Raw genomic sequence first — 26,247 nt, 5'->3', positions numbered from 1 at the left:
TAAAATGCTATTGAAAATTTAAAAATATATAATATATGTATGCATATGTATTACAAATATATGTGTGTGTGTATATATATATATACTTTCATCACTTAGATTGTAAGCTCCTTGAGAATAGGGACTAAGTCTTGTACTTCTTTGTATATTAGTGCAGTACTCATTGCAGTTTCCTGCTGTAAGTAACAAATAATAGTTAAATGTGTGATTAATTAATTGATTATTATTGTTGTTCATTCCTTTCAGTCATGGCCCCATTTAGGTTTTCTTGGCAACTACTAGATACTAGAATGGCAAACCATTTTCTTCTCCAGTTCCTTGTATATATGAGAGAATTGAGACAAACAGGGTTAAGTGACTTGCCCAGGGTCACACATCTAGAAAGTATCTGAGTCCAGACCTAGCACTTTATTTACTGCACCACCTAACTGCCCCTATCTGATTGATTAATCACACATAAGAGCTTACCCTCACCTTGTACTTTACAGATTACAAGACTTTTTTTTTTCATAATGATGCTACATTTATTATCCTCATTTAATAGATGAGGAGATGAAGGTTCTCTGGCAAGTTAAGCTGAGTTGGTAGATCTGGGGCTTGATCTCAAAAAAAAAAAAAAAGAGTTGTATGATTGAGAGGTAAGAAGTTAGAGGACTCAGCTTAAATGGCACCTTTACTACCTATTTCCTGAGGGATGGTTCCTCATCTAAAAAAGGAGGGACTTGAACTAGGGGTTCTGAATTCCTTTCTAGTTACAAATCTATGATTCTATGAATCACAGAATCTATGATCTTTTAGCTTTAAATACAGTGATCTTTTCACTATCTCAAGTCACCTCTCTGAGATACTGAGATTAGGCAAATAAACTGCTTTGTGGTTTTAGGATCACATTTCAGTTCAGAGTTTTAAATGGATTTAAACAAGATGAATAGTCCTTACATACTAGATACAGTTGCCTGGATCCCTGCTTCCCAAGAATTTATGTCCCTGACTCTATCTCTTTATTTTTCCTCCAAATAAGTTACCTGCCAAAAACCAAAAGAGAAACCAGGAACATCCTAGACCAGAGATCCTAAAACAGCTTCTCCAGGGCATTTTCCTATCCATGATCAAGTTCTCTGGCAATCAGATTGTTGGGTTATGTGGTTACATCAACATCAAAGGCACTGTTGTAGTGCCAGGATGTCATACTCCAACAATCATTCTCACACCAAAAGGCAACAAACAGACTGTCAGGGTCCCTTTGTTTACTGAAGAGAGGCTATAATAGGGGACTGGATCTTATTTTTGTTGCTTCTTTCAAAGACTTATAAATAATGAAAATGATATTAAAATGTATGTTTTAAAAAATGAAAAATTGTATTTGTTCCTGCTTTAGCTCTTCCAGTTGTCCTATAACTTCAAATAGACATTTCAGTGGGGTCATCTAATCAATGTAGTAGAAAGTTTACCTTATCCAAAGCCCCTTTAACTAAGAAGAGCAATGTGAACAGAACCAAACTTTGAACAATAATCTAGAATAAGGGTTTGTAACCTAGTGTCAGTGAATTTTTTTGAAAAAGATTTTGATAATTCTTTTCAGTATAAATTGATTTCCTTTGTAATGCCGTGTCCTTTATTTTATTCATTTAAAATGTTAATCTGAGAAGGGATACATTCATATAAAAAGTTAATAGCCCCTAATAGAACAAATTACTAAAGAATTAATAGATAGAATATATTGATTTAAGGTTAAAACAAATTCTAATAGTTGCTTTTGTAAACCAAACCAAACTCCTTGGCTGCCCAAAAAATATACTCAGTGAATCAATTCAAGCAAGAAACAAGACCATACATTCCTATAGTGATTGAATATGAACCAAATTTTAATATGAACAACCAAATATAGCTGAGATCTTAGTTCATGTAAAGCTGGAACCTTTAGCCAAATTACAGTGGGTCATAATTCCACCATCTGTGAAATGCAGTATTTAATTTAGAGGAAAGTCATTCAGGTAAGACTATGGCTGAGACTAGGGGAAAGAGAAATCCTCTTTTTAGTGTTATTCTACATGTTAATCAAATTTTTGACAGCTAATATCTTAAAAGATAGGGACATGAGGGTAGGTTTTTAATAACTTGTTATCTGAGCCAAGGCAACAAGGTACAATAGATCTGGAGCTGGAGTGAAAGTCCAGGAAGGTCTGGTTTCAAATTCTACCTCTGATGCGTATTGTCTGTGTAACCCTGGCAAATCACTTAACCTTTTCAGTGCTTATTTCTTCATCTGTAAAACAAGAATTTGAGCAGATTCAGTGATCTTCAAGGTCTCTTCCAACTCTAAAGCTATGATCTATGACAAAGAATTTTTATGCGATTTAGGATTAGAATGGATACTAGAGATAATTGGATTATAAGAACTAGAAAGGGACTTTCATTTATATCTTTTAATTTTATTGAAGTAGAAACTGAGACTCAAAGTTTTGCCCAAGATTGTTCTGCTGAGCAGATTTTGAACATCGGAATTTGGACTCCCAGATCAGGATTCCACATCACTGTTAGTATTGTTACCAATAATAATAATAACACAATAATAATATAAATACGTCTTATTTTTAATATTATTGTTGTTTATAAAAACAACACTGAGCATCCTGCTAACCCATTTAAAAACAGTTTAGTTGTGCCTCCACTTCTGGAAATAGGTTTCTTTGACCTATAGATACCATTATTTGGTCTTCACTGTTAGCATCAGCAGACATTTCTGAGATCTTGGTTGGTGTTAGCAAGGATCATCTTGCATCTTGGAACCAGGATGAACTTGACCACTTGACCTCCTCACACCTGTGGTCTACAACTGAAAACACCAATGATAGTCCAAACAGGAGAGCGTTCTGGTCATCAGATAATTCTGCAAGACCAACTGAGTGGATTTGTTTGTACCCGTCTGTCCCTGCTGTTGCTCTTTCTAGGCCTCTCCCTTCACAGAATTTGGGGAAACCATAAACTGGCATTTGGCTCTGACTCAAAACAAGCAACACCAAAAATCATAGCCCCGAATGGGCCATTTTTTTCCCATCTTTTTAAAAACAGCAACATATTTCCTTTAAAAATTTTTTTTAAAAGATGGAGGAAAAAATGAATCAAAGCTTTGCTTTTGCCTTTTTTTGTTGTTGTTCCCTCCTAGACAGATGGAAGAATTTCTGAACACACATGTGCCTCCCTGTGCTCTGCCAAAATCCAGCTTTTGTCACTAGCAAGTGGAGTTACAGAGCAGCAATTTGGAATTGGGGAAGAGCACTAAATTTGGAGTTAGAAAAACTTATCTTGGGTCCCTATTTAGATACTAATTACTATGTGACCCCAGGCAAATCCCTTTATCTTTTTGGAGTTGTTTCCTTACCCTTAAAGTTATAAGGTTGTTCTAGGTAACCTGAATGAACATTTTCAGCTTTAGATTCTGACATAGAGAATAGTCCAATGAAAAAGATTTTAGTAACTGTTCACTTAAACAGACATTCCATCAACAGCCTCTGAACCTCAAGGGCTGAAAAGCACAACTTCCTCACTTCCACTATTGAGAAATCCCATGCTTCTTTCAAAATACAGTCCAGGAGCCAACTCTCACATGTGGCCTTTCATGATATCCTCCTCCCCCTCTGCTCATCCCTCCCAGCTCCCCCAAGCTTTATTGTATATAGGAAAGCTCTCTTCTTGTCAGAACTACTTTGTATATAAGAAAATAAATCTCAAATAATCTCAGACTTGTTAGGGTAGAAATGGACAAGTGTTACATTGAATGGGCAGGGTTCAATTTGTATCCCTAAGAATAGTCCCATTAATGAGACCACAGATTCATTAGAGATGCTGAATACTTGGTCTATAAAGTTTGTATTTACTTCCTCGTGGTTGTATCATATCTCCTCTTCCATGAGCTTTCTGGAGGCTAGAATTATTTTTGTCTTTGTATTTCCAGTACCTAGCATAGTATTTACACGGGGTAGGTAACTAACAGACATTTCTTGAATTTAATCAAAGTAATAGCAATGACAAGAAAGGATTGTGGGGAAGGGGTAAAATATTAACATTGGTGAGAACAGATGTAGTCTCTTTTTTCCCTCCAATCAGTAATTAAAACCAAAACTGTATGTCATAAGCTTTGTGGGCAGATAGTTCTGAAGACCATCTTGGCATTAGTACTTTAACCATAAATTCCTATCTGAACATTTCTAATTCCTTAATAATGAGTCCACCCTGAATGTTATAGAGCATTACTAGTTTTACCTTTGACCTGGCTTTAGAGATTTAGTTTCCTCATAAGTAAAAAGGAAATCTTGATTTTTGTACTACCTGCTTCACAATAATATTGCAAAGAGAGCATTTTATAAACCATAAAATTATACCCACATATGTGTGTATATGTTTTCTAAATACTATGATATTGTCTGAGATGACTAAAGCTTTATTCTGACTCTTGAGAAGTTTATAATCTAATAGAGAACATATAATGTAGAAAAATCTCTATGATTAAAAAGTCTCAATAAGGTATCTTTCATTTTTTATTTTCCACAGATAATAATTGCTATTTATGTATATCCACTTCTGACTGTGTCTAAATGCTTAATATTCATAGTTCCAATAATGATTGTCACAGTGGGCAGTGAAAAGATCCACAATAGCTGAGAGTTAGTCTACAATATATACCCAATAAAGAATTCCAGAGAAGAAAAAATACAAAGAATGTCATGAAGCAAATAAGAGATCACGGGTATGTAGATGACAATAGAGCATCAATTCTAAAAGTAGAACCTGAGTTCAAATTTGACTGTAGACACTTACTAGTTGCTTAACCCTGATAGCCTAAAAAACAAAACAAAACAAACAAAAAAAAAACCTTAGGTGGTCTTGTGGTAAGAGTAAAGGATGATGGGAGGACTACTACAATGGTCCAGTGACTTCAAGATAGATGTTGGAGAAAGTGAGGAAGGTTCTAGTATTTTTCAAAGTGCTTTGACACTTTGAAGAGAATGTCCATGAGAGTTGCTTATGATATTTAAAAGGGTTTCCAAACTTAATTGAATTGTTTGTGGAGCCATAGGGAAATAGACAGATGTAATCTGTGTGGATTGAAAGAATTGAGTGTGAAGGAAATATCTGCTATGAGGTAGTTGCACTCATTCACATGATAGCTAATAAAAAGAGAACTTTGGGGTATGGGAATGGAAAGCAACGGAAGAATTTGAGAGATATTGTAAAGCAAGAATTGACAATATTTGATGTGTCTTTGGTTGGATTGGGATAAGAAGGTAAGAAGAATGGAAAGAGTCAATGACTCTCCTCCTCCTCAGGTTTTAAAGGTAACTAATCAGATGTAAGATGGTGCCATTCATAAAAAGGGAAAAAGCAAGCAAGAACAGGTAGATTAGTATCACAGGATAAACATGACAGACCAAGATGATTGTGGGGGTGAGGGCAGGGGTTTGGGGTAGTGCTTTAGAACTTTTACTTCAGCGATTTTCCAAATGCAAGAAGACCTTTGTGGTTAGCTCTATGTAGCCTTTGCTACTTCTCCAGGGTGAATAGTGACTGTTTGCTTTTCCTGCTCCAGAGAAAATAGTTTCTCCTTTGTAATCCAGCTATTCCTCTGGTGAGCTGAACGTATTACCCAGACCAGTGGCATCCTGGTATCTCATATACTCACCCCATTTATTTGGCCAGTTAGCTCAGCCTAATTAGCCAGACATCAGTATGGAACCCCAAATGGCTGTACTAATGAAGGTGGCCCTTCCCTGAGGAAGGGCCATGATTACCTTACTCGGCATGAGCCTTTTCGGTAATATGCCTTTCCAGCGATATCATTTGATTCCTCTTTGGGAAGCGGCTCTGGTCCAGACTCTCTAAGCACTAAATTTCTTCCTAGATGCTCTCATTACTTAATCCTTGCAGTCCACAAGCACAGTCTGTGGCTCTTATTTATTGGGGCTCTGTTTACTTCCCTAGTTGTAAATTACTTCTGGCTCCTGGCCGTCTGATCACTGCAGTGATAGACTAATAGCTCTGAGCTTACCACATTTGCCTTGTGTGATGAGGCAAGTAATATGCTTAACTTATGGGAGAGAAGTGCACCCTCCATTTATTTCAGTGGGGGAAAAATATTACTCAGGGGACTAGGCCAAATCATTTACCTAATAGCTGCCGGTAGAAGTTGGTGTAATTACTGACAGAATTATGTGAAACAAATTGTCATCCCCATAAATCTGAATCTCCAGCTTCTTAAATGCCGGTTAAAGATTTTGGCTATGCAAAAGGTTCTTTTAGTCCATATCTGTACAGAGTTAGAGTTGGTGCTGTGCTTAGAAAATGGGCTTCAAGGGACCTGCTTTTCAGGTTATTTTGAGCTTGCATCATGACTTGATTTTCTGTCATCAAACTAATTTGTGTCACCCTAGCCATCACTACTCTGTGCATACCGCCTCCTATTATGGGTTTGTTTGAATCTATTATCCCTGAATGTCTTTTGTTTGTCTCTTCCCCATTCCCCAAGATGGCTTGTCAAAAAGACATAAATTCAAATTTGGTCTCAGACACTTAACTTGGATAAGTCACTTAACTTCAATCAGCCTCAATTTCTTCATCTGCAAAACAGGGATAATAATAACAACCTCTGCCTGGAAAACTTTAAATTCTGGCCATTACTATTTAAAATTTTGATAATTATTTCAATATAATTGACCTTCTTTGGAATCCTATATATTTTATTTATATATCTAAAAATATTATTCTGGAAAAAGATCTATAGGTTTACCAGATGGCCTGAAGGGAAAGGGGTTATTGGGGATGCTCACTTCAAAAAAAAAAAATTAAGAACTCCAGCTAGAATATAAACTCCTTGAGGGCAGAAATTGCCTTCATTTTTGTGGCATTTAGTAGCACACACAGTTACTGGGGTGTTTTGGTCATTTAGTAAATTCTTAAGAAATACTTTTTATTCATTCATTTATTCATGTTTCCTGCCACCTCTTCCCTAAGATGTGGGGAATGAATGATCTAACTCCCTTAAGCTGTTTCCTTAGGGCCCTTTGAGTCTCCAAATGCTTATTTTGTTCTATTGAGATTGGACATTTTTCCAGGGTAAAAAAGAGAAAAAATAACGTCTGAAACTAGCAAAAGTCAGCTGGGTAGGACTCAACTGGGCCTCTTCTCCCCAGGAAAGCTGCTGAAAGGGAAAGTGTGAGCAGCCAGCCCAGAGGAACTTCAAGAGGAAAAGAGACCCAGTCTTGTTTTCCTCAATCAGCACTGGTTGTGAGCTCCAGTCATGGAGCTGCACCAAGTGAGCTTTATCATTTTCGGAAACATAACAAATGTTTGTCATGCTACGGGAGGAGAACTGAAGAAAAGGAGGCTTGGGTGATAAAAGCCTTATTTCATGCCCTTTGTTGCTGGTGCCATTAGCTAAAGCTGGAGAAACCCATATGGTGTCCTTATGGGAGAACGAGCAGAGGCCACAAACCTTGCCAGAGCTGGTTGTTGTGGGTGAGTGTGTGTTGGCTCAGCAATCTCATCAGATCCAGACCCTGGCTCCTGGGAGCATTTTTTCAAGTCATGGGACTGCTTGTTGAAGGCCTTTGTTTCTCTGTAGTGTTAGGATTGAACTTGGCTGAATGGAAGGAAAGGAAGCATTGTTTCCATTGGCCTATAAAAGTAGTTACACACATCTGCAGAAGTAGTGATTGGCTGTGGTCACACCCAGGAGGCGAGGTGACCCTTAGCTGATCAGCAGCCAGGAGAGTTCCCCCCACAGATTCTGAAAACAAGGCTAAGGGGCTTGTCAGCAGGACCATCACTATGAGTACCAAGAAGTTTCCATTAAAAACTTAATGTGCTGGGCAAGTTGCGCTTGCCTCTATGTGGAGCAAATGAAACAAACCTAACCCCTCTGCCTTATAGGAACAGACAGTCTAAAATAGAACTTCAACTTTTTGTATCCATAACCCATTTTCACCCAAGAAACTTCTACAGGACCGCAGATATCTACATATATAAAATAAGCATACAAATAAAACATTTACTATAATAAATCATAAAGAAATTTATTTTAAAATACTTTTTGCTATATATATATAATTTTACCATTTATTAAAGATGAAAGAAAATGAGATGGATGTGCTTATTTTTATATAAAGGATTAAATCTTGGTAGAATACTTGATACCTTTTATGTTGCCAAATTTTTGAGACATTCATTAAGTTATAAACCCATATTAGGTCATAACCCATAGTTTAAGAAGCTTTGGTCAAAAACAGGTATAACAGCATAAACACACCTATAGGATAATATAAATAGGATTTAAAACATCAAACCAAGACATGGGGAGTAAAATGTTTGCATGATATACAAATCAAGGGAAAGTGTAATTTAAGAGCAAATAACCAGAAAGTAACAATAACAACTGATTATTTAGGATAAAGAGTAGAAAGAATAGACATAGGAATTTCAGGGTAGGTAGAGTGATGAGAGATAATCAGTTCCTTCCTAGGCAAGGCTTTGTAGAGAGGTTCTCAAGGGCCTAGGGTCATGATAACTTGAAGCTATTTACTCATTCCAGAAAAAGAGTCTGGGAAGAAATTATACCACATTCTTGGACAAATATCAGTTAGGGTTTGGATGAAAAGATGGACAGTGAATATATTTCAAGAACTGTTTAAATCATGTCAATGTCATAGTTTGGCAAGCTGGATAGAGAAAAAGAAGCTCTCCTGGACTTGTGAGGCTTCTTTCAGAGACCTGAAAGGGGGAGTGAATTAGAACAATAAACTTGACGTTTGATAGAAAGTTGAAGAAATAATCAATTAATGTCTTTGTTAACTGATTTTTTTTTTACACCTTTATGTTGACTTCTGTATCTGGGCCCAAAACATAATTGAAAAATATCCTTAGGTAACAGGTCTCTGTTGAAGAGAATGTGGGAAGGCAAGCACATTAAGCATATTCTTGATAGAGCTGTGAATGAATCCATTCTTTGGGGAAAACAGATTGAAATTATTCAATAAAAATGATTAAAGTATTCATATTTGCAATCTCACTAATGGTTATATACCAAAATGAATTAGAAAGAAAAACAAATAAAGAACATCTATGTATGTGTCTGTTTATCAATATTTGTAGCATTGCTCTTTGTTAGAAAAAAAAAAGAAAAAGAATTCACATTGTTTGGTTGCACAAATTGGTATATAAATATAATAAGTTATTATTACTATCCCATAAGACATAAAGAATTCAGAAAACCATGGAAAAATTTGTATGAACTGATACAAGAGTGAAATAAGGCAGAATCACAATATACAAAGTGAATACAATAGAATTAATGAAAAACACTAAAAGAAAGCAAATGTTGAGTACTTGTAATAACCAATTTTGGTTCCAGAGAAGAGATAATAAAACTTTTCTCCCTCCTTTTATCAGTCAGGGTGACCACAGGGTCAGATCTAGTTACTATATTTGCTGGTTTTGCTTAAATGTTTTTCTTTGTTCCAAAGGAGGATTTAATTTTCAGGAGTGGGAGGGAATATGCAGAAAGGAAAACATTATATAAAAGGGCAGCAATGCAATTTTTAAAAAGAAATTATTCCAAGAATGTTGGGCTATGTGTTTATTGTGAGTCTGGCTAGATTTTCACAATAGAATTAACTAGGGAGATTCAAACAAAAGAGACTTTTTTCAGTCTTAAGAAATGGTAGAACTAGACTTTGCCAGGTATGCACAATTCCAGTAGAAAGGCAGAAGTTTTAAGGTCTTCTGGACTGGTTTCTCCAGGAACCTTTCTTTGACTATGGTTAAAATGGGAAAATATTTCTAGCTATAAAGATGCTTAAGAGTGAGAAACAGCCTAGAGAAAAGGAGCTTAAAAGATCAAGAGGGAGTCCCTCTTATTGTATTATATATTTTAAAAAAACACAGGGGGGGAATCTTTGAATTATGAAGATAAAAAGGAATATGCACTGGTGGAGGGTGTGCATGGTAGGGAAGGACAGTTGGTAGTGTGATCTACTGGACTTGGAGTCAGCAGATTTAGGTTGAAGAACTGATCCACCCACCATCTGGTTATATAACTTTGGGCAGGTTATTTAAACACTGTGTGCTTCTGTTTCTTTATCTGTTAAATAAGGGAGTTAATCTTAGAGACCCCTAAGTTATCTTCCAGTTTTATATGAATTTTTTTAATCTTTTCTACCACATTTAGAGTGATAATATCCATAACAGATCATTTAAGGAAGGGTGAAGGGTCAGAAGAGATGTATACAGAAATTACTAAGTTTTGCTCATCAAATCCATGAAAATAGGATGCATTTCTTAAAGTCCGGGAGAAATAAATTTGGGGACAAATAACAAAAGGAAGCTTTATATTTTACTGCAGGTAGTAATGTTAGATGGCAACAAGCATTTATTAATCACTTAATATGTGCCATGAAGCAGCTAGGTAACTAGGAGAGGGAGAGGGAGATATCATACCGGTACTGTTTTTATTGCCACCAATTATAATAGGATGCTCCATGAGTTCCACTCAGTATGTGAAGTCTTGAGTTTGCTTATGCTCATTCATGCTCACTCCCCATCTTTATTTATCTGAGCTCTGGTAGATACTTGCCCAGAAATAGTAGTACAGCCATTCTACCTTCTCCCCAATCAGTTCTATCTGAATGGTTAAGAAGTGATGTGGATCCTTTTGAGTCTTCTAGGAAGATTTTTCTGACTAACTACAAGAAAGATGGTAGCAGAAATAACATGGTAGTAGAAAGAACACCAGACTCAGGGGAGATACAGAAGATCTCAGTTGAGTTGAAATCACTAACTAGAGCATCATGTGACCTGGACTAGTCAATTAATGTGCCAAGGCTTTAAGTTTCTACATATGCAAAGTGGGGATAATAATATTGGAACTACACATCTATGGAAATGTGTGTGTGTGTGTGTGCATGTGTGTGTGTGAAGAAAACATTGCATAAACATTAAAATTCTGTAAAAATGTAAATTATTATTATTATTATTACTATTTTCCAGTCATACCCTATTTAAATAATGTGTTAACCATTTGAGAAGTACTCCTGTGTGATTCCTCTTAATGTCTTGGAACAAAAAATTATCTTGCATTTCAATTCAATTCAATTCAACAAGCATTTATTAAAGATTCATTATGTGCATCTTCAGAAGGTTCAGGGTACATTGCCGTGCCTCGAATCCCTCAACTGAGTAATTTTCCTGCCCCCCTCCCAACTTTTTTTCCCCTGCCCTAAGGGTTGAGTGACTGCCCCACACCTGGATTCTATGAGGTTAATATCTGCAAATGTTCAGTTCCCCCAAGACAATAAATATTCATGTGGTGGGCTGAATTCCAAGCCAACCTAGGGATGAGGTGGTAGAGATGGGGGCTGGGGGGGGAACCCTTTCTTATAAGATTTCTCATTCCTCAGTGTCCTGGGCAGGTTCTGTGAACCTTTTATAGGAAGTCAGACTCATTGTCCAAACACCAGCTAAAAAATAAAAATTTTGAGGATTCTCTGAACAAGGGAGTGGTATATGGATTCTAAGATTCTTTTTGTGGGTCCCAACAAAGAAAAAAGCAAACAAAATACACACAACAACAATTATACATAAATCTAATGGGGGAAGTGTTGTCTACAATACATAAAAGGTAGTCATTGTCCCAATGAGATCTCTTTTTTTGAAGGCAGAAGAGCAAGGCTCTAATTCTAGTTCTACCACTGCTGCCTTATGTGACTCTAGGCAATTCACTTAACCTCTTCAGAATCAGCTTATCTTTAAAATGAGGAAATTGGACAAGAAGGTCCCAGTTTTAAGTCTATGATATCCTTTCTAGATGCATTCCTCTGCCCCTAGAGAAGAAAATTAAATATGAGACAGTAGTAGATCAAAGCCCAACTTGCTCCTTACTCCATTAGATCAATTCAGTCTAACAAAGACTTACTGAATACCTATCATGTGCAAGATATATCATAACAGAAAGGGTCCTAGAGTTGAAGTCAAGAGAAACTAGAGTTGAATATGTCTTCTAGCATTACTAGTTATGTGACCATGAACAAATAACTTAATCTCAGCTTTAGTTTCCTCATCTTTGAAAAGGCGATAATAAAACAGTAATATTAGCTAGTAATTATATGGCACTTTCAAATTTGCAAGCGTTTTACAAATATTTTTGTAATATTTTAACCTCACAAAATCCCTATTATTATTATCTCCATTTTATAGATGAGAAAACAGAGGCTCTGAGAAGTTAAGATATTTAGCCAGAATCATATAGCTAGTAAGTGTCTCAGTTTGGATTTGAATTCAGTTCTGTATTCTAGATCTAGCACCAATTAACCATGTCTGATATCATTAATACCTGTATCACAGATCTATTGTAAAGTAATGGGTTTTTTTGCCAACTTTAAATACATGCAATTTTTGAAGAGCAGATGACACTTGGGTCATCATTCCAGGCTTGAGATTAGTCTGAAAGAGTTGATCTAATCTAAGAGTTGATTAGTCTGATCTAATTGGAAGTATACTAGACTATAGAAACCAGGAGACCAGAATTCAAATTTAGATCTGTCACTATCTAGGTTATGATGTTGGGCAAATAACTCTATAGTTGAGAAGTCTGAGCCCTAGGGAGGTAAATATAGAAACTGCATCATCAAAATAGAATTAATTGCTGAACTATCCTTGCCTTTGCAGAATGTATCATTGTATTTGTAGGATGATTTGAACCATGCAATTCAGCCCAATCAATATTTTCCCTGAGGATGGGAGATTAGAGTGGGTACAATCTAGATCTTTTTTTTTTAAACCAGGAAGCCCTTAGTACATTTCTGAGGCATTATGGGTGGCTATTCTTTTAGAGGAAAGGCATTCTGGAACTGTATATACCACATCACAAGACTATAGCTCTTTCCTCTCCACTCCTGCCTCCCATCTTTGCTGTTTGGTTCATGCTCCCTAAGTGTACTTTATTATAACTGATAGCTTTAAGGCTCCTCTGCCTTATGGAACATTGGTAATAGTAGGTTTGGCTAGAAGAGCAAGTCTGTTTTTAATTGAAATTGTGATTTTATTTCATCTCCGAATTTCCTTGGTTGTGGCCCTGTGATTGTGGCAGAGTAACTTTGGCCTCAAGTTTATGGCTTCCTTCTCTTTTTGGTCATAGCTACTTTGTGAACTAGTAGTTGATAACAGTGTGGGCTAATTGCAGTCTGTAACAATCTGCAATTGTCTGATAGAGAATCTGTAGTGGTAAGGAAATTTCCCTTGCAGGGGTCCCCTCTTTAATTTTCTAAAATGTTAATGCCTCTACTATTCCATCTTTAAGGTCCCAGGATCCAGGTACTTTTCTGCTGTATAACTGGTTCAGTTGTGTTGACTCTCCGTGGCCCCTTTTGGAATTTTCTTGGCAAAGTTACTGAAGTGGTTGGTCATTTCCTTCTCTAGATCATTTTAAAAATGAGAAAACTGAGGCAAATAGGGTAAAGTAACTTTTCCTGGCTCACAAAACTAGTGTCAGAGACTAGATTTGAATTCAGGAAGATGACTCTTCCTGATTCTAAGCCCATTGCTGTATCCGATGCACCCCCTAATACCTAGTGACTATCAGAAGTTTTCTCTTCCGACATGAAAAGATTGAGCTTAATTAAGAGGATTATTTCCCAGAATTATAGGTCTTTAAAACCCAATTCCATCCTATTATTCTTGATATATCTCTATATATCATATGTGTATCATGTAACATAATAGAAAAAATATATGTGTGTATGTGTGCACACATGTCATCAAATCATTGACTTTTAGAACTAGAAGGGATCTTTCATTTTATAGAGGATCAAGCCCATAAAGAGGTTGCATGCTGGATCTAAAACCACATGGCTAATCTTTTGTGACTCAGAACTAGGGTTTCTAACTTCACTGTAGAGAAATGCATAGAAACATGCTTTTACACAGAGGTGGAAAGACCTCTCTGAATTTGGAGCCTAAGAAACTAGGTTCAAATAATGGCTTTGCTATTTATTTCAATGGGTGACTTGATCTCTCTCCCTTCTAGTTTCATCCTTGTAAACTGAGGGAGTTGAAGTAGATAATATCTGATTATCTTCCTTATTCATTGTTGATGGATATCTGTCTTTGTCTTTGTAGATGGATATATATATATATATACATGTATATGCATATGCATATATGCTCTGTAAATATGTTGTGTGTCTTTCAGGATGCGTATAGTTTATGACAGCCAACCCAATGGCACCCACACATTCAAACTGCTTCAACCAAAACCAAAGAAGGAAATTAATTTGAACTTTTCCTGTGTATCCAAGGGTCCAACTTTCTTCTGTCAACAGATCACAAGTGTAGCACTTACCTATAAAGGTATAGAGAAGATTTTTAGAAAGTTTGATTCCTGTCTAAAAGAAGCTTGGGTCATCCTTCCAGGGTCTTATTTTGGAGGGGAGATCAGTCTGGAGGAGATCTAATGTGATCTAATAGAAAATGTGCTGCACTATAAAAATCAGAGGACCAGATTCAAATCTAGATTCTGCTACTATCTAGCTTGTGATCTTAGGCAAATTATTTTGCAATTGAGAAGCCTGAAGCCTAAGGAGGTAAATATGGAAACTAGATCATCTGTGATATCCCTTCAGCCTCTGCTACTTTCTAAATCTATGTCCTTTAAAGACCCCAGGATATCAGGAGTGTGCTGTTATCTTTTTTTTTTCTTAGGGATCACTTTCGTTTTTGTATCCTAAAAGTTGCTGGCAAGGCAGCTACTACTTGAGTGTTTCCTGGCATTTCCATCCAAGTTTTTATTCCCAATGCATTTGCATCACTTGTTACTCTATTTCAGAGGAGAGATTGAGGGGAAAGAGCACTTTTAAAACCAAACAAACTTGATGAGAAGTCCAAATGCCTAGAGACTTTGTAGATCTCAGCTAAATACAGGCATTAAAAAGAATAGTGACATATGTTGTAGTTTGAAGAGGATTTGGAATATCTTTTTCAAAAAATTTCATGGATAGCAGTTTCTTGAAAGTCATAGTCATGTTTTCTGGGAAATGTTTTAATTACCATTAAGTTGTAGGAAGGTGCTGACCACTGCAATGAATTGCTCCGTAGGATGTGAGGGATTTGAGTTCTGTTGACCTACCATATAGGAAAAATGTTTAAAAAGATTAAAAGGAACTCCCACAGGAAATTCCCTGGTTAATGCACACTCATAGTTGCCAAAAACCTCAACAGAACATTAGAGTTCAGAACTTGAGCGCAGAGAGGTTAGGAAATTCTCAGGTGGAGTTCCAAGAGAAACTAGTTCTCCTCTCCAAGCTCCCCCACTCTCTTCCATGCCCTACATACTATACTCCCAGGCCGTGGCTTTTTTTTTTTAATAGCCCACCCATCTTCTACACACCTTATTCTCAACTCAAGTGCTTCCTTATTGCCAAGTCTGGGCCAAGGTCATTCTTCTCTGCTCTTTGATTTTCAGGGAAAATACCCTAGCCCTTTGTGTAAAAGATTTAATGTGACATGGGTCAGGATAAGGACAAGGAGAAGAATAGAGGGCCAATATATTTTCCAAATCATGCCAGCTTCTGACTCAGATACAACTCTTATAGGTCTTCAGATTTATCAAGAAGAAAAAGAGTTCCCATAACCCTAAGTGAATAGGATCCATTGTTGCTACAGTCATTATTAATTACTTATTAATTAATTAATAGGCATTAGAGATGAAAAGAACCTGAGTAATCATCTTGTCTTAATCTCTCGTTTTATAGATAAGAGAACTGAGACTTAGAGAAAAGCCCTTAGTGATGTTCCAAAGGTCCCCTTTCATAATCTTTTATCCCAACTATACATGCACTCTATGTTCTAGCCAAACTGGCCTTTTTGTCATTCCTTAGGAATGACAATCTATCTCCCATCTCCATACCTTTTTACCAACTGACACCAATACCTTTAATGCACTCTTTCACCTTTGCCTTTTAGACTCCCTGGCTTCTTTAAAATCTCAGCTCAAAAAACATGTTCTGTGTGAGAACTTTTCATATCCCCCCCCCAATTACTTTGCATTTATTAAGCATTTGTTCTAAAAATACCTCTATTTGCACATAATGTCTCTCCCAATAGAACATAAGCTTCTTGAAGATAAAGATGAGTTCCTATTTTGCCTTCTTTATTCGAAGAGCACAGTATAATGCCAGGCATAGTAGGTATTTAATAAATGATGATTGATTGATTGATTGATAGAATGTATAGCTGAAAAGGACCCGAGGGAACATAAAATCCAATACTTTATTTTATATTTGTTAGGATTGAGACCCAGAGAAGAAGCCTAAATGAAATGGCCAAAATCACAAAAGTAAAAAATAACAGGGCCACTAATGATAGCAGCAGTAGTAGTGGTAGTAGTACTAGTAGTGGTGATGGTGGTAATAAAAATAATAATAATATTGACATTTATTTTAATACCAAGTTCTATCTTGACAGCCATGTGAAATCTCATAGCTGAAATGCTTAAAACAATAATACACTTTGCTGTATGGCAGTTTTAGCAGATAAAGTAATGCCTGTGTAAACAATTCTCTAGCATAGCAGCAAGCCAGTCATTTGGGTGAAATGTGAGTTTGAATAGGGGAAAAAATGAGAGTAGAAAACCATTAAACCCAGAGAAAGGTTGGGAAAGTTTACTCCTTAGGAGTTAAAAAAAAAAGCCTGCAAAACAACAATAAATAAATCTCTGTTTAGTCGATTAAATGATAAATTTGTTGAGTTAATTTTTCTTCTGAATGGGAACCACTTCCCTGATATTCCAGATAATTTGTCTCCAAATTTTAATATTTTTCAGAGAGAGAAAGCAGAAATGAAGATCAGTAAAACTCTGCTTTCTCGGTCCGATGCAAAAAATAGGCATCTTTCACTGGGAAGGGAAAAAAAAAGCAAAAAAGTCAGAGGAGGAAAGAATATACATGATAGGACTTATGAACTCCTGTGGGTGGGAATGGAATACTAGGGGAGAAAAAGTAAGAATTTTGGCACCTTGTGCTTAGAGAGCAGAATGTCTGCCCGTCATTGGTGCTATCTCAGGTAGAAGAGATAAAGGTAAAAGTTTAGGCTCCCAGAGGAACACTGTGGGAAGGCTGTGGGGAGGATCTTCTTGGTGTGGGCTTTAGTGAGTGGAAATGAAGTGGAAAGCAGCCCTGATGAGACAGACGCCAATCTGTTAATCCTAATTGTTGGATTCCAGGAGATAAAAGGGGCTGCGGGTTCAGTGAACAATGGAGCCCTGACTCCAGCTGGAGGGGCACTTTGATTGTTAAAATAACAGCCTCCCTTACCCAGTGGAGCCAGAATCTTGAGGATTTGGTTGGGTAAGGGTCGTCTGAGGGGGACATTGTGGGTGGGAAGGTCCAGAGTCACAGAGATTACAAATCAATAGAATACAGAGTTAATTTCTTAAGTGGAACCATAGAAGGATTCACCCTCTGCAACAAGGCTCTTCCATGTCTGCTTCTGGGGATGGTATACATTTTTAGATTGCAGTGCTGCTCTCATATGTGGCAGAAAACCCGACTGCCTTCTAGCATCCTCTGAGGGTGGTCGTTGCATTCTGAATCCACAAGGGTAATTGTACTAAAAGGAATGAGTCCAACAGAATTTATGTCTTTTATTTTTCTAAAGGAAAAAAGGCATGGAACATAGGGAAACCATCCACCCCCTACAATAGGAAGTGTGGAAGGAAACATTTCTCAGGAGTCAAATAAACCAGAAGCATTTAAGATCCCATTTTCCTTCCAGTTTAGTTATAGACATGTTTACTGGTGTTTGTGTGAGGCTGGGGCATACAGTTGGTAGTGCCTATAAGAAAAATTCCAAAACAATAGGCTAGACTTTGAAATATGTGGTCGCTTTTATATTCCTTGGTTTACTTTCCCCTAGCTTTTAAAAAAGAGAAGGGAAAACATCTTGATGTTTAAAAAAAAATCCTTCCTCCAACATAAATCAGAGGGGGAGGATTAAAGTTTGATATTGTGGCAGCTGGATTGAGAGAAGGGCCTGGCTCTGTTATGACTTTTTTCAATGTCTCATTCTTACTGAGGATTGCTCTCAGCCAGGCCCAAGGGCCCTGCTTTTGCTCATGTTCAAAGACCTGGTGAGGGGAGAAAGTCGATGTAGTCCTCATATAGGAAGTGGTACTTGAGCTGGGCCTTTAAGAAAGGTAAGAATTCTTAAAAAGTGGAGTTAAGGAGAGTGCATTTTATACATGGGACATAGCTCTTGCATTAGAGGTACAGAGATGGGAGGTGGAACCCATAGATTTTTGTTTGTCCATAGTTCTCAAAGAGGATCAGTGACATTAGGAATTGATGCATTGTCTTGCAAGTGAATTGGATTTGAGGCAGAACTGTGCAAAGTCATCAGTCTTACTTTGTCCTCCAGAGTTATCTGCATATAGTAGCAAGATATAGTTCTGGATGACTGACTAGTGGATGGGCCCTGAAACTCTAGGTACAACTAGTGGCAAGTATGTTAATTTGTCAGAACTATAGAATATATGAGAGTAATATGGAATAAACAAGGTAGACTGAATCCAGATTGTGATAGACTTTAAATTTCAAATGCAGTTTATACTTTATCCTAAAGACAATAGGAAGCCCTGGAGCATTTTAGAGTTTTGGGGGATTTTTGGTTAATATTCTTTTGGTTTTTGTTTGTTTTTAGTGAATTTTTATATCTGGGCATTAAGAATGTTATTTTAGCTTTGTGGAGAAAGGATTTGAGAGGAAGGAGACCCTAGATGCAAGGAGGCCAATTTAGGATGCTACCTTCATATTCTATACAGGATATGATAATGAACTGAATTGGGGTGGTAAGGTAATAAGGAGTCATTGGAGTTTTGGATTGGGGAGGGTTGTGGTCATTCCTTTGTGTTAGTTGTCTTACCTTGGCAGCTTTGTGATGAATGGATTAGAAGTCAGGAAAATATATTTCTGACCATTTAAGAAATATCTATAGAAGATAAGATACTAGCTCATGACCAGAAGTATTGGGAGCATCCCAGTAATAATTGCATTACTGGAAGTACAGTTCACTGTATAATAATGACCAAGCTTGTCTCTAAATAAGAGCTGACAAAATGTACTTTTCTTTCATTGAAAGGGTGGGAGACTGTGGGTGTAGAACATTGAATATATATCAGACTCAATTGATATTTTGGTTAGTCTTAGTGAATCATTTTTTTTTGCTACAAGAGAGATATGAGTAGGATAGAATATATTAAATAAGCCAAAGAAACTTGCTAACAGGGAAAAAAAGAGTGGGATATGACCAATGGAATCATGTTATATATTTTAAATTTTATTGATAACTTTTTACATTATTTCTATTTCTGAATATATCTGAATGTACCATGTTTATTCCACATTACTCTCATATATGCTATAATCCTGCCAGATTTAGAGTATGGTACCTAGAATTCCAGGGGCCATCCACCAGTTATCCAGAAGTATGTCTTGCTAGATATATTCAAATATAGAAGTAATATAAAAAGGTAGCAGTAAAATTAAAAATATACAATGTATAATTCCATTAGTCATATTCCACTCCTTTTTTTCCCCTTCTTTGGCAAAGGAAAATAAGAGTTCCAAAGACCTTATTCTTAGTGCTCCAAAAATTGTTGATATACTTGTTACTCTATAAGCTCTTTCTATTTCTGTTGCTGTGCTGAGGGAGTGGCCTAATAATAAGGAATTGCAGAAATACCACTGTATTTGGAGCCAAAATATCTGAGTTTGAATCCTGCCCCACCCCACTTATTGATCATGAACAAATTATTCAAACTCACTGGACCTCAATTTCACCTTTAAAATAGAGAGCTTTGACTATATGATTTATGAAGTTCTTCAATGAATTCAAACCTTTGAAATAGAGGATAAGAAAATAGGATGTAAATTGAAATCAGAATTTGAGATTTTAGATCCCTTTGCCCAAGAACAGAGAAGGCAAAGTTTGTAATCAGAGCTCTTGACATTCTCCTCTTTTTATCCCGCTACTTCCCACTTCCACATTCCCTATCCCCCCCCCCCCCCAGTTAAATAGAGACTCTGGCAAGGAATGTCTGTGTTTGGGACTAAGTTTGGTCTGGGCTCCTGAGTGTGATTTCAGCTTCCCAGGACAAGAGCATCTTTTGTATCCATGTCTGTTTGCTCAAGGTATAAGCCATGTCCATAAGATTGATCTGGTCTACTCATTATCACCCAAACATGCCTTTTTATGTTTTCCTGTCTTAGTGCTCAAGCCTTTTCCTCTCTTCTGTGCTCTCTCTTCTCTCTGACTATATGTATCCTACCTATGTGTCAAAACTTAATTCAAACCTCAAATTCAGTTCTACCTCTCCAGAAAGGACTTCCATCTATATTTTAGCTACAAATGATCTCTCCTTCCTCTGAGCAAAGTGCTGAGCATTCCTTTTTGTTTGTTAGAATTCTTGAATCCCTTCAAGACTCAGCTCAAATGACACTTTCTACAAGAGGGCTTTCCCCGTCTTCCCAAATAGTTAAGTGTCTTCTTTAAATCTGCTTCAGATCGACTGTAATTACATCTTGTTGTTATTGTTGTTAAGTTGTTGCTGTCATGTCTAAATCTTCATGACTCCATTTGGGGTTTTCTTGGCAAAGATAACAAAGTGGTTTGGCATTTCCTCCTCCAGCTCACTTTACACATAAGGAAACTGAGGTAAACAGGTTAAGTGATTTGATCAAGGTCATGTAACTAGTAAATGTCTGAGGTTGGATTTGAACTCAGGTTTTCCTGACTCCAGTATAAGTGCTCTGTCCATTGTGCCACACAGGTGCCTACATATATATATATATACATATATTTGTATATAAAATATGCGTATTATCTGTAGATAATATGTATGTAAAATATATATGTATATATACATATAGATATGTGTATTTATATTTATATAAATATAGATGTATGTATATATATGAATCAGATAAACCTATTTATGTAAATGTTGTCCCCTTCTTTAGAATATAAGCTCCTTGAGGGGAGGAACTGCCTTTTTTTTTTCTTGTTAGCTACACTTAGTACTGTAGATGACAAAGGATAACTACTTCATGAATATTTATCAATTGATTAGTTGACAGTACTATTTTCCTACCATGCCCCTATTCTCTTGGGCAGTTATTTCCTTAATAAAAGCCATGCTCACAGGCCACATTTTGGCATGGAGGTGTCCCTGAATTCTTGAAGGCTTTGTCATTCTAGCATAAGCTCTAGCAGGCCCCTCAAAGCAAGAAAGCCTTGTGTCAAGACACAGTGATACACAAACTGAGCATCTCTTACCTGATGGCCAATCTTATTAAATTGGGAGAAACTCGTCACCAGGTATTCTTCAGGGTGATAAATTTTGAGGTGGTTGAATCCTCAACCTCAGTAATAGAGGAGCTGTGCGCAGTGCTAGTAAACTAACAGGCATTAGTTAGAAGAGGATTTTCTATCCCCTCCCATCTTCCCTTCCCTCTCATTCCTCCTCCTCAGTAGGATAGTACCAAGCTTCATGTTAGAAGCACTCATCAAGATATTACAGATACTGCACTAAGCCCCGTGAATACAAAAAGGCAAAAAGCGTCCAAGCAAACAAAAAACAAAACACAACAAAAACATGGTCTCCATCCTCAAGGAGCTCACCTCCAAATCTACACTGTCCATATTATGGATGAATGAAGTGTTGAGGTATTACTCCTTCCTATTCAGGCAGTGGAAAGAGCCCTCATTTTGTAAAGACTAGGGTTCAAATCAATCAACAAACATTTATTAAACTCTTATTCTGTCCCACACACTGGAATTAGGCATTGGAGAATCTAAATCAGTGATGAGATACTTTTTGCCTTCAATCTGTTTCCATTCTGTCTTTCATTACTCTAAGTCTCCTTTCTATATACTTATCTGTTCACCTTTCTGGGCTACCTCAGTTTAAGCAACTGTAAAATGAGGGATGCCTCTTTCCTCTTCAGTCTGGGATCTTAGAATCTTTACAGCACTAAATTTTTTGCTCTTGTGATCCCATGAAGACCTTGTTCTCCTTGCTCTATCATTCTGTGAATCTTTTAGTCAGCCTTTGAGTAAGCAGGAGAAGGTCTGTCTTATTCTCCAAATCTACTGGCACAGATCTTGGCACATCATTAAGTATTCAGTTCCTAACTTCCTGATTGCTATTAGTGTGGTTTTGTTGTTGTTCAGTTGTTTTTCCAATTGCTCTTTCCTCTGTGCTTTCTGCAGTCCCATTAGGGATTTTCTTGTCAGAGATGCGGAAACTGAGGCAAACAGAGTTAAGTGACTTGGCCAGAGATTGTCTGAAGCCAGATTTGAGTCTTCCTAACTTCAGAGCCAGCACTCTCTCCACTGCCCCACTTGGCTGCCCTCTGATAGGGTGTATTTTCTGTGTGTTTTGTGCAAAGACCCTTCTGCTTCCTAATATGATCTGAGGGTGAGCGCTACAGAAGTTGCAGAGTTTGACTTTTTATTTTGAAGGATGATTAACCTTCAGACCTCCCCCTCCCCCCAAAAAAAAGAAGATTGTTTTATGACCCCTGCTTGAAAAATCAAACGCTTGGCTTCCTTTCTGATATCAATATGGTCAGTCAGGAGGAGCGGCTCCTCTCTAAACTTTTCTGGCACCAGAGTTTATCATTGCTTAAGAGGGAGATGTTTGGAAGAGGCTGTCGGCTGGAGGAGTGTTTCAGACCGGTTGCGGGTCAGTAATAAAAGTGTAGAAAGATTTTCAGATCCCCCATGGAGGGACTTATGAGTCTAGCATGCTGCAGAGGAGTGTCTCAGGGAAAGGTGCATTGATTGACAGTCCAGGGATAGAGCAAATAGTTTCAGCATGGCCTGGTAACTGAAGCTGGGCAGGCGAGGAGTGGGAGAATTCCAGCTATGTCATGGGAAGTGGACATGGCCAGTGCTCTGATTAGCAGCAGAGTGCAAATCCCCTGGGACCCTGCCAGAGGTCAGGAGGCCGGACCGCTGCTGAGATGCCAAATTGTTGCCATATTTCATTGTTAAAAGCAAGGGAGGCTATTTTGATTAGTACTTCTGGACATGAGGCTCGGCTTTGCTTGTTGAGGAGGAGGAGGAGGTTTGGGAGAGAAAGTGAAGATTGGGAGGGGATCGAAAATCCCCTTCTGGTGCCGGGAAACAGAGAAGAAATGACCAAAGCTCTTGGAAGTTTGTCTCCTTGGAGTGTTGTGCCTTGCGAAGATTTCTGAAGATTGCACGAGTTCTCTCCTGTCTGTGCCCTGAGATGGTTAAAAGCCTCCACTTGCCAAGTTTGACACCAAAAGGAAAGAAGAAGGCATGAAGCCCTAAGAAGGTAGATAGTAGTAGGGCATGAGAGCGGAGTGATGCGCACAAAAAAAAAAAAAAAAAAAAAAAAAAAAAAAAAAAAAAGGATGCTTTTCTGACCGTTCTGCTTAGCACTGTGCAGGAAGCTCTGGATAAAACAGCCTTGAAACTTACTGTGAGAAAGCTACCAGCCCACAGATTTATTTCACTAGCCTGCCCCCTACGGGTCAGAATGAGTCACGTCAGTCGCTTTAACATTCACTCCTGGCTTCCTCCTAATCATGAGCTCCTTTGGTTTTAGAGCTGGCAGGGTCTTAAGAAACAATCCAATCTGATTCCCTCGTTTTACAGACGAGGAAACTGAGACTCAGGAAGGTGGCTAAGTCAGTCGCCTCGTATTCATGAAGCACCTACTATGTTCCACACACCGTGATAAGCACTTTCCCAGTTAGTTACACGGCCAGTAAATAACAGTCTTATATTTGAACCTAGATCCCTCTTATCCAAATCCTGTATTTTTTCCCTTATGCTCACACACCTGTCCTCTACAGTGTATTAAGGTTATGGGAGGGATTAGATTGTCAAGGGAGTTGTGAGACAGAGAGACAGAGGGAGAGAGAGAGACAGAGAAAGGAGAGACAGAGAGAGAGAGAGACAGAGACAGAGAGACAGACAGAGAGAGAGACAGAGAGAGACAGAGCAGAGATGGACAGAGACACAGAGAGACAGAGACAGAGAGACACACAGTGAGAGACAGAGCAGAGATGGACAGAGACACAGAGAGACAGAGACAGAGAGACACACAGTGAGAGACAGAGCAGAGATGGACAGAGACACAGAGAGACAGAGACAGAGAGACACACAGTGAGAGACAGAGCAGAGATGGACAGAGACACAGAGAGACAGAGACAGAGAGACACACAGAGAGAGAGAGACAGAGACACAGAGACAGAGAGACAGTGAGAGAAATACAGAGACTGAGAAAAAGATATAGACAGAGAAAGAGGAAGGGAGAGAATGATGGGAGAGAGGGGGAAGGGAGAGAGAAACAGAACCTTGGGGGACACACATTTTGGAGGAGGGGGAAAGGACGGACTAGAGGAGTAGTCAGAGATGGAGGGTGGATAGCAAAGAAACAGACTGGCCTTGCCAACCTTGATAAACGATGTTGTTCCCATCTGCCAGTCCACTATATTAGGCAGTCAGAACAGGAAAAGACTGTTGACAAGACTGATCAGGTCACTTGTCAAATTAGCCATTAGTGTTGGGGAGGGGGATCAATTAGGACTCCTTAGAGAGAGAGGGAATGCTTGCTGGTTCTTAAGTTACAGATAGACACTTGGCAGGCAGATGATTGGCTCTATGCACGTGTCGTGTTTTCCTCTAAAGCATTTGTCTTGAAAAACCTAATATTTTTGTAGGTCATCTCTTCGCTGTCACAGCTGCCTCTACTTGTCCTGGAATGTGTATGTGACAGCAGGGGACTGGGGCAACTGGGAAGTGATTGTGTTTTTGCTTCAGTTGCAAGCAAAAAAGTAGGTCTGGATAAGTCAGGGAAGTCACAGGATCTAAAGAGAAGGTGATGTTATGGACCTCCTGGCATATAGTTGGAATGGCAGCCAGTGCTGTGACCCCCACCAAAGGCATTTCCTATCTTTTTCTGATCCTAAAAGAGTTAAAAAATGATAATGATTCTTTGAGCAGAACTAGGTCTATATGGCGCCTAATTTAAAAGATGATGATATTAATGTGGATTACCTTGGATATTCTCATAAGAGATAAAAGCATAGATATCCCTCTAATATATACACAAGATTACAGATTCTTGTATCCATTTCAAAGACAAAAACAAATTTTCCTTCTGGGATCCTAACAATGGAGCTAGATTTAGAACAAAGTTTCTTGGCTGTCCAACAAGCACTCCATGTTTCCTCTGTGTAGAAACATTATGATTAATTTGTTTGGGTGATTAAATTTTGGTCATAACAAAAGAGCAGTGCATTTAGAAGTCTTTACAATGCACTGGAGTTATTAATAAATTAAGCTTAGACAAAAACCTCTTTAAATGTGACTTGAAGGACAAGATTGAGATCTGACCTGTATCAGTTGCAGACAGTGCGGTGTTGACAGTGTTTGAAACAGTTCAACTTTGTCTGAAAAGTAATGCAACCTATGAAAGCTGACTGTTGGTAGTGAAGACTTGTCCTTTTGTCCTAGCAAATATATGACTTTGCTTCACAAGTTAAGCCTTTGATCACACTCGCAGACCATACCAAACCAGAGCAAACACCAACCTAAGAAACCAAGATATTAAAAAACTGCAACTAGGTATGTGTTTTGTGGATAATTTATAAGTGTACTTTAGGAGCACGTAGACCATAACTCTCTAGCTTTTGTTACTCTACTTTTATTAATTTTGGAGATGGAGCATTCCATGTAGTTTTCTATTTAAAAAAATCAAAGCAGAGGAGATGACTTTGTATAAGCAAAGTCAGTCCTGCAAGTTGATTTGAAAAAAATCTCAAGGATCAGAGGAATCTTGTTACTAGGAGTTAAAATAGTGCCCTGAGGGTCATGCTCAACATAAAATTTCTTGTAGTTTTGGTATATTCTTCATCAACAGCTTCTACATCCCCAGATGTCTATTGGACATGTGGCACTCCTTGAAATATCTAGTCCATTGAATTTTAAAATACATCTTTTATTCCCAAGCTTGGAAATATTTCAGTTAATATCTCTGGGGAACTGGCAGACTTGAATGACCATGTAGCACCTTACTCAAGAAATTTGAACATTTATATAATTTGCAAGGTATCATATTTATTAAGAAAGGAAAAGGCAGAAAAAATGGCTTAATGGAGAAAATATTGAACT

The 26,247-nt window shown here is 37.8% G+C and overlaps 1 protein-coding gene across 3 annotated transcripts in view; it reads left to right on the top strand.

Moving 5' to 3' along the window:
* Positions 1-26,247, top strand: part of SLIT3 (slit guidance ligand 3) — a 772,326-nt gene that overhangs the window by 150,134 nt on the left and 595,945 nt on the right. The gene's annotated exons all lie outside the window — the stretch shown is intronic.

This window comes from Sarcophilus harrisii, chromosome 2, assembly GCF_902635505.1.
Source record: "Sarcophilus harrisii chromosome 2, mSarHar1.11, whole genome shotgun sequence".
Lineage (NCBI taxonomy): Eukaryota > Metazoa > Chordata > Mammalia > Dasyuromorphia > Dasyuridae > Sarcophilus > Sarcophilus harrisii.
Note: the sequence above shows the minus strand (reverse complement) of the source record. Positions and strands in the feature narration are given on the sequence as shown.